General features: G+C 43.9%; 1 protein-coding gene across 5 annotated transcripts in view; it reads left to right on the top strand.

The window, feature by feature from the left end:
- Positions 1 to 17957, top strand: part of ELFN1 (extracellular leucine rich repeat and fibronectin type III domain containing 1) — a 178473-nt gene that overhangs the window by 18295 nt on the left and 142221 nt on the right. The window lies entirely within an intron of this gene.

The raw sequence follows: 17957 nt of genomic DNA, 5'->3' as shown, positions 1-17957 counted from the left end.
AGTGAATTTCAAATCATTAAACTCCAGAGACAGCTTTCCAATATGGCAAGTTGAAATTCAAATCTGTAATAAGTATAGTGAAGAGCTGGAACTGACCAGCACTGAGTTGGGGGATCCCTCTTGGGGCCCACACTAGACACAAATGTTGTGGTGACCCTGCCTCGTGAAGATGTAGTGCTGGCAACTTTCCTGTACATATGGGGAAACAGGCCTCCAGTGAAGTTGGGGGGCAGGTGTGATTTACCAAGCCCTTGTCTAGAATAATAACTTCCAAGTTTATAAAGCCTTCTATCTGACGATCTGAAACCACTTTAATTAATCAACTTATTAATTAATGTAAAGAAAACCTTACAACACCCTTGTGAGGTAGATAATTGCTGTTATCCTCATTTTACAGATGGAGATAACCTCTGTGTATCTAAGCTAAGGCCAACAATTTCAGGCTAGGTGCCCAAATTAAGATGCTTGACTGGGGCTCGATTGTTTCTTTCTTTCTTAAGGTGTGCTGATTTCAGTAGCTGTGGCTGCTCAGTATGTCCCAAAGTCTCTCAAATTGGGCATTCCAACATTTAGGTACCCCAAAATAGCAGAGACCTTTGAAGATTTATGTCTAAGGGACTTGACCAAGGTCTCACAGCAAGTCTGTGGCAGGACCAAGTCTAGAATCAAGGTCTCTAGACTCCCAGTCCTGTGCTTTAACCAGCAATCCATTTCCCTGCCAGTTAACATAAACTGTTGAAATTCCATATGTCCTATGCTGTAAGTGTCATAGTCTTTATTCACCCACCTTTACCATTACAAAAAGTTTCCACAAACAGAATCTGGCTCCTAGCCCTGTATTCCTCAAAGCTCCAGAAACTTTCTTGGTTGTGTACATTTTATGCATAAGCTGGCGTCTGATTGGCTGACCCCACAGAGCAAGTCTCTTCAGTATGCTAATCAGAATACGGCTTTTCAAGAATGCTACATTGAGCAAATGTCACTCTACAGCACTAAAAATCCATCAAACTGAATGACAGCAGCTGTAATCATCAATCATGTGGGCTCCTCAAGATAAAGTCACTGCAATAGAATATTGTCACAGGATAAATGTCTTGGCTTCACCTCAGCACTGGTTCCTGTTAAATGCCGCCGGTTTGCCAAGTTGTTTAGCAGGCAACTGTAAACCTGTGACCTGTGTTCTAGTCCATTAACGTTATTATGTATCTAGTCTGTCTCCCAACGAGGCAGCCAGGTCAGTCTGTTTCCAAACATTCCAACCTTTGTTTCTGGCCACAGAGCTGGGATCTTTTTAGTGTTTACCCACCTGACACCCAGGTAGGTGAGTTTGTTGGCTGCACTGGTGAGGAAAAGCAAGCATGTCACCAGCCTAGTGACCACCCAAGGCGAATCCTAAATCCACTCCTAAGCAAATGGGGATACTCTTCCTGGAGCACAAAAGAACCCACCCCCAAAATCTGCTAAAATCTCTAATCCAGGTAGGGCTGAGCACCACAAGAAAGACACTGATATGAAACAGAGCAACTCTGTTGGCTGCTGCTGGCATTATTGAACAGAAAATCTGGGTTGAAGAGTGCCTATTGCAACTTCACCTTAAACCCAAATGACACTTTATTAAAAAAAAAAAAGAGGCACTTACTCCATGTCCCCTCTGCCCCCAAAGTCCAGGCGAGACGTCTCCTATAGACTCCTAGCCAGCTGTGGCACAGAAAGCAGGTAGTGTGTCCATCAGAGGTTAAAGGAACAGAGCTGCTCATGCTGCCGTCACTGAACAGATTAACTCCTGCAAAAAGGGGGAGGAAAAGGCACTGGGATAATGCCGCCTTGAGCTTCATCTTCTCTCAGGGAAGCTGTGTGGAAGAGCAAATCCCGTGTCCAGCAGGCAGTGGAAGAGGAGAGAAGATGCCCCTCAACTCCTAGATAGTAGCACTACGGTTCTGTTTAAAACCGATAACTAAAATATAACCTCTTGCCTTTTCTGTAACTCCAACCCTTGAACTTTTAACATTGCCTGAATTCGTCTGCTAAGGGCACAGACTTACACAGCTGTTAACAGAGGCTGTGGGAGCCAGGCTGTCAATGGTCCCCAGCCCCAGACTTAGGGGAGGGTTGCACACTGTGGTAGGGAAACCAACAGAATGAAATACAGACAGGGCCAGCATTAAAGTTCACCTGGAATCCCCTTGCAGCGTTGGAAATGATACTACAGAAAGCAACCATCTCTGTCCTCTCCTCGATCCATCCCTGCTTGTTATATGTGTCCGGCATACAGGAGTGCAGGCAAACCAGATCCTTAGCCAGTGTAAATGGGTGCTGCTCCAAGGACTTTGAGAGTCCGTGCTGGCCAGGATCTGAAAGATGTGGTCTGCTAGTTACAGCTTTGATACTTCCAGTGTGTACAATGGGAATGTAGCTGCATTATACCAACAAACTGTTGAACATCTTCCTGAATGGACACGGGCTGGACCATGGCCTGTAGCCTGTGTATCTAGGAGTTACTTTGGACCGTACCTTGACTTTCATGTAACACTTCACTGAAAATACCAAGACCTCACTGAAAATAAAGACAAAAAAAGAGTCTGATCAGCAAACTCGCTGGTTCTACCTGAGCAAGTGCACAGGCTCTAAGAAATTCTGAGCTTGCCTTTTGCTATACTGTTCCCCAGTGTGCCTCAGCTCTTTTTACACAGGATTAGTAGACGCTAGGCTGAATGAAACCAGGCATATAATAACAGGTGCTGACCGATCAGCCTGGCTGGGCTGCCAATTCTGTCCAGCATCACTCCTCCTGACATCAAGTGACAAGTCCCCATGCAAAATTTGCTCCCTAAGCTGCAAGATATTGCCGCATCTAGCCCTGTTTAAAGATGTATGTAATCCACCGAGTTGCCATCTTAGCCCAAGGCACCTTGTATCGACCATTCCTCCAAGGACCCTCGCTATCACCACCAGATGGTGTGCTAGCCAATCCCATCTCGTGACAGAGCCAACAGCCAAGCCCCTGGGCTTTGATCTTCCACACCATCTTTGGGTAGAGCTCAATTGCTTCAGATGTGGAGTGATCCAATAACTATAAGGTGGGGCTTTTGTGTCTCCCCGCTTTGCCACTGTGATCAGTTAGAAGACATAGGTCACATAGGGTGGGTTCCACCCATCAGTGTGTGCTGCCTGGTTTCCTCATGGACTTGCACAGAGCTCTTCCCTCAGCTGTTGGATGGTTCAGCCACTTAGGCTAACACTTTATTTGACTGCATACATGTAATTGCAATATAATATGAAGCGGGATCGCACCCAATTATGCCAGTTGAATATCGGACCCTGAAACTTGCTGTCCGTGCCCCAAAAAGATGATAGAGGTGAGGGTTCCAAAGGCTAATACCCCCTGTCACCTGATTGTATATTTCACTGGCTGTTTTTATCCATGCCATGCAATCTGATGCCCATAGATGCCCATCCCTTCTGTACTCCTTGCCCCTGGATCTGTCAGTTTGCTTCCTTCTTCCTGCTGAAGTGGGGTGGAAAATTTAGGATGCCTGACCTGGTTCCTATTTACTATTCCCTTGGTTTAACATTTTTCATGAGCCACAGAGATTAGTGTTATGAAGTCTGGTGAGTGAGAAATAAAAGGAAACATCAATAAATCATCACATTTCGTCAGCTTTCCTAATTCACAAAGTAACCCAAATCAGAACACAGAGTTTGCATAAGTGATTCACATTAAAAGAAATCAGAGTGGGCTGAACTTCTTAAAACTTCCAAGCAAACCAGTCATAAGCAAAGCCAATGACACCACAGAGACCAAATACTGGAGGTGTTTTTAACATTGCATGTTATTAGGATTGGTTTGCTAAGCCTAAATTTTGCTAATCGTTTTCTGCGGAAGGTCACTTTCATTAACCTCTCTTCTCCCTGCTTAGTTGCAAAATCATTTGTAGCTTGTTTCCTCCCAACTGATTTTAAGAGAAAATATGGAGATTTTATTTTCCTGTGAAGATTTACTGGTTGCGTCCCATCCTGTTTTGATTCCCCCCCCAACCATTATCTTAATATCAGAAGCAGCTATAAAAATACTAAAATGTTTACATACCCCCTACCTGCTTTGAGAACACACTCTCTGGTGCACTGTAAATCTAATTTGCTAGGGTGAGCGGAGTAATACACTTTTCATTTTAATTAGTTCAGGATGAGTTGGAACCAAGCACACTTGTGGTCTTGTTTTTCCCTTCCCCACCATTCAATGTTGTGGCTTCTATTTTCTGTAGGGGAAAGTCCTGTGTATTGTTGTAAAGCCTGATCATATGCCACAGAATAATATGAAGACAGATATTCAAATGCAACCCAAAGCTGCATGTGGAATAGCCCCTCCTCTATTGGTTAGCCTACTCATTAAGTAGTGGACAAATAGCCTGCTATAGGGAAGAGTTTAGAAGTAGCCTTTAAGTTCTATTGTACCTTCTCTCAAAGAATCTCAAAGGGGTTCACAATAGTGAATTGAGCCTCACTGCCCTCTGTGATATAGGTACAGCTGTTCCCATTTTACAGACAGGAAACTGAGAGGAGCAGTGACTTGGCCAGTGTTATGCAGTGAACCAGTAACAGAGCTGGGACTAGAACCCAGATCTTGTGACTCCCACTTCTGCATTTTAACCACCAAATATGCTTCCTTTCTTTGTCTCTGATTGTACAGAACACTGCATTCACTTCAATGGGATTTAAGTACGGGCTAAACTGAGGCCTTTATGGATATGTCTAAAGAGCCCGCATGGGAGCCAGACCAGGTTGATAGACTCGGGCTTGCAGAGCTCACATTAGCACTGAAAGACGGTGCTTTGAAGTTGGGGCTCTGGTTCTGAAGCCGAGGGAGGGAGGTTTCAGTGCCCAAGCACCGGACGAAGCCACAACTTCAGAGGGTTGTCTGCACAGCTATTTTTAGACCACTACCAGGAGCCTGTCGACACAGGTTGGGTGTCTTGGTACTGTGAGCCGTGTAGAGAGAGCCTATGTGGACACATACTAACATGGCCACTATTACAGTGGGTCTTCAGCTTTATGATTCTGTAGACCAGTGAGCAAGAGATCTTCCCCTCCCCACCCGATACTCTGCATTCTCGGTCTGCCTTGGTCATCAGTGTATATAGTGTTGGAACCCCTGCAGTGCTATGCAGAATAACCGAAATTAGAGCTGAATGGACCCGCTCGCTCCTCTGATTAATCATTTTGCCAATTTATGATTATTTCCTACAACACATTCTCCAGTGCTTTGCTCATGTCATTTCTAACTGACTTGAGTGACATATACGTGCTCATTGCGTTGCTGAACTCCTTTAATCTGATCTGCCTTTTGAAGAAGGTTTAGAAAGTGAAGCCATAAAGTAAGAAGTCCAGTAAAAAATGCCCTAGGTTTTCTAAGGCACAAGGTTAGCAGTGGTAAAGAGCTTCCTTTCTGCTGACATAAGGAGAATTATGCTGCATAAACCACAAATTGGCATTATTCAGAAATAGTGGGTTTTCTGCATTCAAAACCCTAAGTTGTGTACAGCTGGGCTTTGTGCCCATAAATGCATGGCTGAAACCATAGCAATAAAAACACTTATGAGTCAGTAAGTGGGATTCAGCCAGGTCTGCTTAACAGAAAATAATCTTAGCTCAAGGTACATGTAATGAGCTCAGTGTTGCCGTCATTGGAAATCTAGGTCTAAGCATCACTGTGAATACAGGGGCTGGGAAATTCTGGGGTCCTTCCCATTAGATACAGGGTGTTGGACCAAATGATCTGGGTGATTCCTTCCAGCCTTGTGCTCCATGACTCTAGTATGAGTCCACCTCCTCTCCCCCTTATATCAGTTAATAACATTTAGCGAAGGAAAACAGACACTTATACAGCACCTCACATCCCAGAGCACTCTACAGACTGGTTCTTTCTCCTGCACTTGTTCTTATAACAATGTCACTAACCACTAAAATGCAGCTACTCTCTTGTGGGGTGGAATGTAGAAGCTGTATAACATTGTTCAGTGTCAATACCAGTGGATCAGGACATGTGGTGAAGAATACTTTACTGATTGAAACTGCAAAGTAATTTTTAGTACATGGAAAATGTAGTTCCCTACACTGAAATTTGGTCAGGATGCCTTTGCTAAAATTGTCATGGGCTCTTAAAAGACTACTCATGGTATTACACCCCTTCCACAGGATGGCACCTTCAATCACACAATGCCCCCAAACACCATGACTGGGCACTGGTTCAATACTGACACAGAGGTGAGAGCCATTTAATTATTCTGCAGCATCTGGTTTCCTCTGAGGTCTCCCATCCACATCCTGACTGAGCCATGCTGCTTAGCTTATGACATCTTATCAGAGCCCATAGTGGTGAGACTGTAGGACAGAAGAGTAATAAAAAAGAAGAAGGAAGCTAAAGTAAAATGAAGTCAGATTTATGTGTGACAATGACTCATTTAAATGAGAATGGATAGTTATGTATAAACCATTTAAATATTTCATCCCTAGAGGAGCCCAGAATGAAGATTGTAATATGCATGCATATGCGATGAGCAAATGGCAAAGAGTTATGCGAATATGGTGCACTAGCAAAAGTAACTTTTTAACATTTTGTTTTAATCCGATCCCACTGTATTCATAGTGAAGAACAAAAGCCGGGTGACCCACTGAATGACCCACTGAATGACCCAGGATCCTCCTCAGATCCCTCCACTAGTTTCTTCTCTTCTTTCACATCATCCGGTTCCAGCACCTTATCTCCTGTTCAAGGCCCTGTGCTATTCTTTTGTTTATAGATATGTCTAGACTGCAAAAAAAAGTGTGTTCTAACCGGGCTTAGCTAACCCATATTCGCTACCTGGAGTGAAAATAGCAGTGAAGCTGCTGGGCTTTTGATTTGGGTTAGAAGCTTGAGTGTGACCCCAGGCTGCCCTATAGGCTTGAACTCCTGCTGCTAACCTGAGTTAAGAACATAGCTTTTTTTTTCCAGTGTAGTCATCCTCAGACCCTATATTTCTGCTTTTGTATCTCCCACCTCCTCTTCTTGCCCTTTTTGCTCTGCCCAGTTCCCTCTCTTTGCGTTCTCCTTCCATACTGCAATTTGTGCCAGGAGCTTCCTCCTACTGCTGGCCTGCACGGCTCTCTGCATTCAGATCCCTCCTCCTTAAAATTCAGGTCTTCTACCAAGCCCATCAATGCCTGCCTGCCTCAGTAAACAGGCTCTGATGGACCTAATAGACAAAACAAAGCAACTTGCTGTGCTCTAAGAGGTCGCCCTCCCTCCCCTCCCCTCCTCCCCCGTGTCATTTTGTGTCTGAAATGCTTTGTCTGACTAACTAGCGTACACTCCTGAGTGTCACTGACTGAAATGCTGAGTGCCCTTACTCCCCCAGAGTTCAGTGGGAGATGAGGGTGCTTGGCATCATGCAAAAAATGATGCTCAACATCTTGCATCGTTGATTTCAATGGGAGTTGCAGGTTCTCATTAGGAGTTTAGTTCCCTGAAGGATGAGGCCCTTTGCGCCAAATCCTGCGAGGTGCTGAGCACCCTGAAGTCAATGGGGGTTGATGTTGCCCACCACCTGGGTGGAGGTGTTCCACACGTCACAGGATTTGGTCCTTCCGCGGGGGCAGGGACTGTGTCATCCGCCATGGTCTGTACAGCATTGAGCATTCTGTTGACATTTAATTACGATGATTCTTTTTATTTGTTTCTGGGGAGCTGTTGGTGATGCAGGCTGATGAGATGCAAATTTTATGGAAGAGAAAGCTTTTATATTAAGCAAACTCCTAGATTCAAAAGTGTACCATGAAGGTACAATAAATGGGCCAAATTCTTTCCGCCACACCAGTGCAACCCCATTGAGATTAATAAGGTGACTCTGGTATAAATGGGGGAGAGTTTGTATATCTATATCTGTGAATATCTATATATTTAGATAACAAAGTCTACCCTTATAAAACACACTTACTTATAAGTCTAAAAGAAAATGGACATAGAAACTGCAGATTCCTTCTTACTCCTAAAATACTTAGTTTTACTGGTTTTCTATGACCAGGATTAAATAGATGTTTCCCATTTCTGCTGTGGAAAATGCACTCTGATATCACTAAAATGGGATTCTGTAATCTTCAGCAGCTAAAGCGGTTAGTTAGGGTCTAAGGGTATTTTTTATCCTAATTCTGTCCTTTCTTACTGAAGTGTAGGGTTCCTAGCAATGAGTGATTCAGGGCTTATCACCTACTGTATTGCATTTTAGTGGGAAGTGCTGTGAATACCGGGCCTATACTTACATGAGAGTAGAAATGCGTGAATTTTTCCAGATGAATAGGAGCTGAAGATTTTTGTTAAAGTTGTCCCCACCTGCAAATACTGAGATACAGCTCTTACTAGGAGCTATAAGAAGTCAGAAACCAGTGTGCAAAATTTAAAAATGGATTTCATGCTTCAGAATGCTGCCTGTGTACAATGATACATTCTATGGGCAATCCTGCCCTTAGATACCCAAGAGGTGTCTAAGGCGATCTGGCAAACCTACATGAGGGGGGTATTTAAATTGTTCTCTTGAGTAAATTAACTCACCCCCAAAATCTACCACAGGGGGAAAAGCTGTGTAAGTCAATATCTGCAGCATAAATAAGCTAGACGTGCTCTGCCAATCATCAGAAAGTGGAAGGGAAGCGAAGATAAAGAAGGAAGTTTACTCAAGGAACACGCTATTCTTGTGTGCTATGATTTCAAATCAAGGCGGCTTCTTCTATTCCTTAGTAGGTATTAATCAGGATCAATGAATCAATGGAGCTATGCTGATTTACATAAACTGAAGATTTGGCTTCAAACATGTAGTCTCCTAACTGAATGCACAGCTTGACATTAAATTTGGTTTGATTAAATATGTGTTTTATCTATAGGTCTAATGACTTTTCCCATATAGTCAGGTATAGCCCTGGCTAAGTCCAGTGTGTGGACAGTCACCAGTCTGCTATATTGGACCCAACCATTGGATCCCATGTGCTTCCAAGCCAGCCGGGTCTGGGCAGAGTCCAGATTCTGTCTCTAGCCTAGCCTCTCAGGCACACTCCTGACATGCTGATTCTCTGTCTGGCTTTCTTCTTTGGGATATGATTCTCTGCAGTCCAAGTACCTTAAGCCCCAAGACCAGTGCTGAATGTCCTAAGTCTCCCCAGTAACTTATGCATATTCTTCCACAGGGCTCCAGCCTTGTGGGCCTTCTGCTTTATAGTTAAACTCTCTGGGGACAGGTAAAGTATTGAACACAGACTTTGCAAAGGAATTTCTTAAATGCACACACTTAACTCTCCTGCACAGTTTACAAGTTATCTCCCCTCTGAGTCTTCACCACTCCTCAGAGTCCTTGGGTTTCGTCAGTGTCTTTGGGGGGTGGGGTGCCAAAGGCCCTCCTGCCCTCACTCCACCAGATTTGGAATGGCTGTCCTGGCTTATAGCACACCTCTTTTTAAAGCAGGCTCTTGTCAGCTGGAGAAAAATTCCACCAGCTCTTCCAGGCATGTGCTCAGGCATAGAAGGATCCCAAGCCCTCTCCCCAACCCAGCCACTCTCCAGGTAGGTTTCTGTGAACAGCTAGTCTACACAAAGGCCCTGCTAGCAGAAGTCTCCTTGTTGAAGCCGGTGAGAGCCATTCAAGGCTGAGGGGCCTTTGATTGCTTTTTCACACCTTTCCAAACTTACCTCCTCACTACATGCCAGGTTCCTGCTACCAAAGAGATGATCTAATTCAGAATGACTGTTACAAGTACAAATAGTGTTCATAAAACCACATGGAATCCATAATTGCGCACACACGTTCCCCAGACTGTCATAGCCATATACTATATATATGAGAGGAAAGATGGTCTAGCCTATGAAACTCTGAGACAGTGGTTCCCTGATCTGCCACAGACTTTGTGTGACCTTAGGCTTCTCTGTGCCTGTGTTCCTCATTGGTACAATGGGGATAACAACAATTCCCTCCCTCACAGGGGTGTTGTGAGGATAAATGCTTTGAAGATTGCCAGGCAGTAAGATACTATGGCAACGGTGGCTATATATATATACTTAAAATAGATTGGCTATATGCCAGGGCAGACCAATAAAGTTAGGGAATACCCTCCAAATTAGTGCTGGGTAGTGGGTACACACTGAAGGAAATATAAAGATAATAAATAAGACTGACCTATTATTTATTGCCTTTCAGGTTTCTTTGTTCTAAGGAGCCAGATAGCAGCACAGCTTGCTTAATAATAACACTTAGCACCTTTATAGCATGTTACAGATACAAACTCATTGAAAGTGTGATTTTGTTCTGATGAGGGACTGTCTAAAAATGATACCTCCTTACACACAGAAAACAGATCTGTTGAGTAGAGTCTAAATTGCTTACTGTGGTAACAAAAGTAAGTTCTTAGTACTTTTTATGGCTGTTAACCCAGCATGGTAAATGCCACTTTGGGAGGGAGAACTGAATTCTCCTCCGGCTCACACGCCATCAATAGAAATTTTAGCTACGTTCCAACCTATCCTTGCTTACCCTTGAGTGACGCTATGGAAAACTGTGGGGGACACCCAGCTGTAATCAAGGACAGGGATTTAGCTTGCAGAGTAGTCATCACTCACTCAAAAGAATCCGGCATGATTGGCAGAGCCCAGGTTCAGTTTGCAGGGGTGATGGTTAGGAAAAACCTCTCTTGACTCATAAACTGAATATGTTTGAGCTGGAGCTCATCGTCCAACACTCAACACACAACTACACCAGGCCATATTTATTTCAATTTTAATCTTCTTGGCACCCTTAAGAGAACAGAGAAAGTGAGTGGCTTGGGCACTAGCTAGGCTGAGAGCTCAAGTATTTCTGGTTCTTATTCTGCTCACTAGATCATCATGCCTCACTCTTATTAACCATACACCCAGACATCTACACATATTCATCTCTTTCCCATATACACGCCTTCAATACACTGGGTTGTGGCCAGTGCCCCATTGTTAAATATACACTGGAGCATTAGTGGAGTGAGGTCAGGGCATGTAGTCTAAAACTCCAAACTTTGAATAGAGCCAGAGCTGTAATCCAGCAGCACCTGCCACCCCTATGACTGGTGGACCAGCATCATCATCCACCAAAAGAACACATTGGTTCAATCCTGTTCCCTCAGCCTCTCCCTCAAACCACACTCATCTGCCACCCAGCTAATGCGGGAGGGAGAGTCCAATACAATATGCGTGTATGTGATTTTCACTCTATTTGTACACAATGTAGCTCTATAATCCAGTTTGCAGGATCTGGTCCCAGTGCTCTTCACTGTAACTGGTTAATCGTCCCACACAGACAGCAACATTCTACCCCCTACCCATGTTCCTCTGGGCCTCATCTGACTGCCGCTGGTTCCCGACACAACCCTCAACTTATCTCTCAGATCAATCAATAACCCACTGCCGGGTTCTGAGGGCAGCATCAGTCAACTGTTGCCATTGGATTAAAACTCTTGGGGTGAAATCTTGGCTCCATTGAAGTCAATAGCAAAGCTACCATTGACTTCAGCAGGGTGAGTGTTTCACTCTTAGACCACACAATCAGTCTCACTTAGTTTGTAAGCTCCTTGAGGCAGGCATCTTTTCTTCCTACATGCTTGTAAAGCACCATTTATGCCTCTGTTGCTTTATAAACGATGATATGGTTTCCTTCAACCAATACACAGCATCACTGCAGAAAGGAGTCTATAGTTTACTGTTATTTCCAGCCTCATGCTGTGTAATATCATACCTTTGCGCAGACTGTGAGGAACCAGGATCACTGGAATTCTCTACCTCATAGTGGGTTCTGTGGCCAGTATTAGCATTACAAAACATGCTTTATTTACTATCCATATCAGCCAGAAAATTCTCTACCCCCCACCTCGGAAATTGCCGTAGAATTCAGATGCCCCGCTTGTAGCTAATGATTAATAGTAAAACAATACTCCACTCCAGCATTACTTAGGGAAACTATCTAAGCATTGTACAGTGAATAGCAGCATTGATTGAAATGATATTTAATCCCAGTGAAGCACATGATATATGGTCTAGGATTTCTAGTATCACATAATGTGCACCACTGGGATTAAATATCTCTTCTGTAAAGCTCCCTAGATCTAGATCAGTGTTGTTTTTTTGTTTTGCAAGTGATCCTGACAAAGATGCTGAATGTGATTATCAATGGTTCTTCAAAACTGACCATTATGTCACCAATTATGAACCTCACAGATGCACAACTGTAACATAGTCGGAAGACATTGGTGGGTAAGAAGATGTGTATCATAATACAGCTGTTCTTGCTATTAAAAATGCGGTTGAAAAGGATGTGATCTATCATCAATTGCATTAACTGACTGCAACAGTAGGTCCAATATGACATTCTGAAAAATGCTGTCTGTTTGTCATGGGGCGGGGAAGGGCGGGATTTGAAAATGTAGAAAAAAATGTTTTGAGAGCCCTGGCTATGATAAGCAGACAGCCTAAGGCCCCCATTCAGGTCAGTACATAAGCATGTGAGTCATGTGATGGATCACATGCTTAAAATTAGGCATGTGATTAAGTACCTTGCAGAATCCAGCCCTATATGATGTATATTAGACAATACATGGGTCTCAGTTCTGAGCTTAAGATCACACTTGATCTAAATGCATACTTGTGCTATAAGCCACATTTATATTTCCCCTGATCTTTGGCCTTACTGGAGACCAAAACAACCTTCAGCATAGCTTAGAGCAGCCTAAAGATTGCTCCAAGTTGCACTGGTTAGCGCAGTTCTCTAGGAATCTCTCCACTGGCTGAGGATTGTACAGAGTACTGTGCACTCTGGCCGTGTCCCTCCCATTCATGGCCATACCCTCCAGGTGCCTTGTGCTGAGGTATACTCAGCTGGCTGCTAAAGGCAGCTTTAAGTGCCCATTGCACTAAAGAATGGCTCAGAATGGCTGAACATCTGGCCTGTGATATTTGATACACTCAGGAAGATGTACAATGCTATGGATTAAGCCAATTTACCTTTGAAATGGCCACTGTACATCGTTTTTGCAATTACAAAATGTTTGGTTATACTTAGTGTCTAGATGAATAATCATTTTGCAAGGACTTCTTTCTAAAATATTAGGGAAAATATGCCAACATAGTACCAGCCCTATAATGACCCATGGGAAGCCACTCTCATTTCTTTGGACTTCTGCTGCAATACACCCAGGGATCATAAGGAATGGAGAGGTAGCCAATTAAGTTCCTTAGATTGTAAGGTCTTTGGGGGCAGGGACCATCTTTTTTGATCAGTGTTTGTCCAGTGCCTAGCCCAGTGGAATCCCAGTCCCTGATTGGCGCTATCAAAACACAGGGAAGTAATAATAACAACAATGAAAAGAGTTGTTTCCCTGTGATCACACTGGTGATCCATAGCAAAGTACAGAGACACTGAATGCCTTCTTCGAGGCAAATCTGTTCTGATGTGTTTACGTGCTCAGCCGCATCTCACCAGGGGAAATATACGTCCAGCAGTGAACACCAGCAGACATGCATGTAAATCAAGAGGGGGCAGGAATGGTCTTCACTTGTCCTCCAGGGTTGCCATAGCCTCTGTGCTCGTATTTTATGGAGCTGTCCAAAGTGGTGAAACGCCAATACATTCCCTATACGCCATAAAATAGTGAAGTACTAAGGGAGACAACATCTTCTGCCTACAGACACCAGCGGAGCCTATTTATTTTCACCCTCTGTTCATTTGTTTTGCCCTACTGTGGCAGGTACATTTTTTATAGAAGCCGCAATTTTTACAAAGAGCATTGTATTTTGAGAATTTGGCACTTAACGATGAAAGGAAGAAGAAAAGATGCACCTGGTTTGTGTGCCTGATAATATCCTTTAAAGAGCTAACCTTGCGATTTCCATGGATTCCATTCGCTCACCTTGGAAATCATTTAAAAAACAAAGATATGTTTAAAAACCAGAAAAGATCCAAAGGGAGTGAGATGCCCAAATACCATTGAAATGCAGTGGGACTTGCTCCCCCACTTGGTCTAAAATAGCCCAGATTTGATGACCTGCTAGGCACGCTGCAAAATCTGTTCCATACAGTTTATGGAGAGGCCTAAGGCGATGCTTCCCATAATGATGAAGGGATGGAAAAAGAATTTCTATACGTGTGAAATTATATATTTTTTAATGCTGGTGGTATTTTATTGGATCAATAATGATGTGTCAGGGTGCCGAGAGCCTAAATAAATCCCCCTTTCCTCCCTTTTGTGACAGCATTCTCAGGGGAAATGCCACTCCTTGATTCTTGCAAAGTAATGATAATGGAATGATAAATGATCATTTTAAGTTCCCTAGCCATTCTCAACTCTGCCACTGACCTGCTGAGTGACACTGGGCAAATTACTTTCCCTGACTTTGTTTCCTTTTCCTCTCTGTTAGATTGCAAGTTTTCTGGGACTAAGGCCCTCTCTTGCTGTGTGAGTACAGTGCCGAGCATGATGGGGGTGGTGATCTCATAAAACTAATTAGCAATAATGATGATTGCACCTCTGAAAAGTCTGTGAGACCTCAGCAGCGAACTACCTGCAGGGGAAGGTACAAAAATGACTTTCGTTTCTCTCTGTCTGTACCATTTGACTGGCGCATGACCTCAGTGCTTGGGTTGTCATGCAGTAGTTTGCGGTGAGAAATGCTTCCCAGTTGCAGTTGATTATGGGGGGCGTAGTAACCTTGACCCTGTTGCCTACTCTAGCAGCTATGCAGGCAGAAAAAAGCTGCATGTCTTCAGCAAGCACAGCAGAAATGACTAGAGTGATTTGCTTGGCTCTTCCATGCTCTTCTGTTTGCGGCTGACTGTTTCAGAGATAGCTGTTGTCTGGCCTTGGGGGAGCTGAAATACTTCGAGAACAGGTCATCCCAGGAGACTTCCATCTGTAAACAAACAAGGACCAGAAATCAGGGTCTTCTGGAACCAAAAACCACAGGGGCTGGTTCAGAACCAGGGCTTCAAAATCTCTTCTGTCCTCCCCTGACCAAAATAATAATAATAATTAATAATAATTCAGAGAGCTTCAAGGAAACTAGGTTTTGTCCCACTGCTATTTATCCCAATTTATTATGGCACCAAACTGTCACAGAGTCAAAGCACGGAATAGGATAAGCAACGGCCTTCTCAGGAGATGAAGATGCACTTTCTCTTTGTGGAGATGTGAATGGATGAGAGTTTTGGCAGGGAAATGAGGTTTTCCTAGCATTTGTTTTAAATGTGGCCTAACCGAATCTCCATGATCAAAAATCTTCCCAGAAGGGATCTTTCACTTCTAAGCACTTCTCTAATAGCAGACGCTTCACAGTGGTCAACTCTAGATGTCCACACCTGGGAGAATGATACTGTCTCAGCCCTGTCAGCCCTGTTGTCTCAGCCCAGAGTAGCAGAAACAAGCACTATTTAGGTTGTCATGGTATTAGCACACTGTGGCACTGCGGCCGTGAGATCTGTCACCATATATATGGATTTTAGTAAAGCATTTGAGATTGTGTCTCATGAAATCTTGCATGAAAAATCAATTCAAATTGGCTTGTGTAGAAGCACTTCTGTGTGGATTGAAAACTGGCTAGATGACCCTAAACAAAGACCAATGATGAATAGCAATGTACTGAATTGTGGGGAAGTGTCTGGAGTGGAGGCCAAGACAGGCTCAGTGTTACATAGCTCTGACTGAACATCTTCAGTTCAGATGAGAGGAAATAAACAGGACATTGAACAGCATTTGCAGATGATGCAACACGGGGGTGAGTTGCAAATACCCAGTTTGGACAGAGAAACAAAGCAAAGGAATTTTGAGAGATTAGGAACAACAGAAAATAACCAAGTGAGAAAGCTACAAAAATGAAGGTAGCAAATCTGTGGGGAAATAATCTGCAACGTGTTTATTTAGGCTAAGTCTACACTGCACAGTTAGCCTGAGTGACTGTCACCTGGGTGTGAGCAGCCACCTTGCAACACCCTACCTGTGTCACTGTGTCCTTAGTGTTTCTGCACTCACTCATGTATGTCTGGGGGCATATTCCATGATTGCTCGTGCTGAGATGCTCTAGGATTCTTTCCTAGTCAATTGTGTCCTTTGCCGGAGAACTTGTCGGTCATTCAGGGGGAATTGTGGGAAGGTATTTGAGGACTGTCAGTACTTGAATGATTTAGCTGCATCCTCACTGCAAAGTGGGTGGGTTCCAGCCTGAGTTCAAGTAGAGCCCGGGTTCTAGCAAATCTCGCCCCCCCCCCACTAACCTTGTAAACTAGCCTGAGTTTATAGCAACTGCAAACATAGGTCAGAGATTTTTCTGTGTGGATGGTAGAGGGGTTGAGGCTAAAACCTGGATAAGAGCCCAAATTAACTGTGCAGTGCTGACATACCCTTAACGATAAGGAGATACATAGGAAGCAGCAATTCTGGGAAAGGCCTCTTGGTGATCGTAGACCACATATTAGACCTGAGTTTGCAGGCTGACTTGGAAGCAGAAAAGGCCCAAATAACTTGGGACTGCATAATCAAAAGGCATCATTTCATGGAGCAGGGAGATAATAGAGAAAAGCTATCAGCTCTGGGGTAAAATCCTGGTCCCTTTGAAATCAATGGGAGTTTTGCCCCAATGCACACAGGATTTCACCCCGATGCATACATTCCTGGAATAGTGGGCCAAATTTGTCCTTGTAAATCCACTGATTTCAGTGGAGTTACATGAGGGATGAATTTGGCCCATTGATTCAATTCTGGCACCACATAAACAGAGCTGGAGATCAAAGAGCTGGAGAAAGGATCAGGAGACTGCTGAGTGTGATTTACGAGGGAAGACTAAAAGTGCTAACAGGCTATATAGTTTGGCGGACGTAGGGGGATATGACAACATGTTTGAAGGCTGTAATGTTTGAAGGCTGTAAATGCCAGGGATTGAAAGGGCTCACTCAGAGTAGTATATGGGGGGAGGGGCTTCAGAAAGGATACACTAAGGCAGAATAGAATTCTTGATAGTGAGTTTTGTTTTCCATGAACAGGAAGATAGTGGAAGCCCCAGAGCTTGGGGCTTTTTTAGACTGAGACTGGCCCCCATCCTAGAAAACATACAAAATGCAGAGTAGTCCTGCACTGGCGACAAGAGGGGCTGGTTATTTTCCCTGCTGAATAGATATTGTCTATCTACTTCTCCCTTTTTCTGATTTCTGTTTGAACTCCCAGTTCTCAGGATTGATTTAAAACCACCCCAGTTTGGAATTTGTGAGCCCTGAACACTGAAAATATATGACCGCATCTAGGATCACCGGAATTACCATGGCACCAGATTACTGCTGGCAGCATCCAGACATGCTCATACCATGGAGGAGTGGTAATGGTCAGGCCATGTGCCACCATCACCCTGTGCATGCCCAGGTCTGAGCACCATGATATCAGCATTAGGACAGTGACAGGAATTCCTGCCACTCCATGTTACCTATGCATGAGGCAGAGGGGAAGGGGCAGGATGAGGCATGCCCCAAAGGTTAGCCCTGCAGTGTTTTATATGGAGAGGGGGTGTGTGGGTGTGTTTAGTCAATGGTGACGCTCAGTCTGAGTTTTTCCACTGATATAATGAAAACCAAAATGTTATACGAATGCAGAGATACTGACATTTGAAGAGCACCTGCCGATGGGCTCTCTTCCTTTTTTTCCTTTTACTAAACTTAACTTTCAGGGCTTAAGAGTTTAGCCAGTTCAAATCTCATCGAGCTGAAATTTAGTATATCATTTCCTCGCCGAATATTGTTCTAAACAGTTACAGTTATTCTGGGTTTGGAGAGAGCAGCACAAATGAACATATTGCACCCATATTTCACCTCAGATTTCTCTCTCTGAGCACTGGGCCAAAAGACTGGGAACTCAGATGTCAGGCCTCGAGGTGTTTGGGA

Source organism: Caretta caretta, chromosome 10 (genome assembly GCF_965140235.1).
Source record: "Caretta caretta isolate rCarCar2 chromosome 10, rCarCar1.hap1, whole genome shotgun sequence".
NCBI classification, from domain to species: domain Eukaryota; kingdom Metazoa; phylum Chordata; order Testudines; family Cheloniidae; genus Caretta; species Caretta caretta.
The sequence above is the reverse complement of the archived record's forward strand: the minus strand, read 5'-3'. Positions and strand labels throughout refer to the sequence as shown.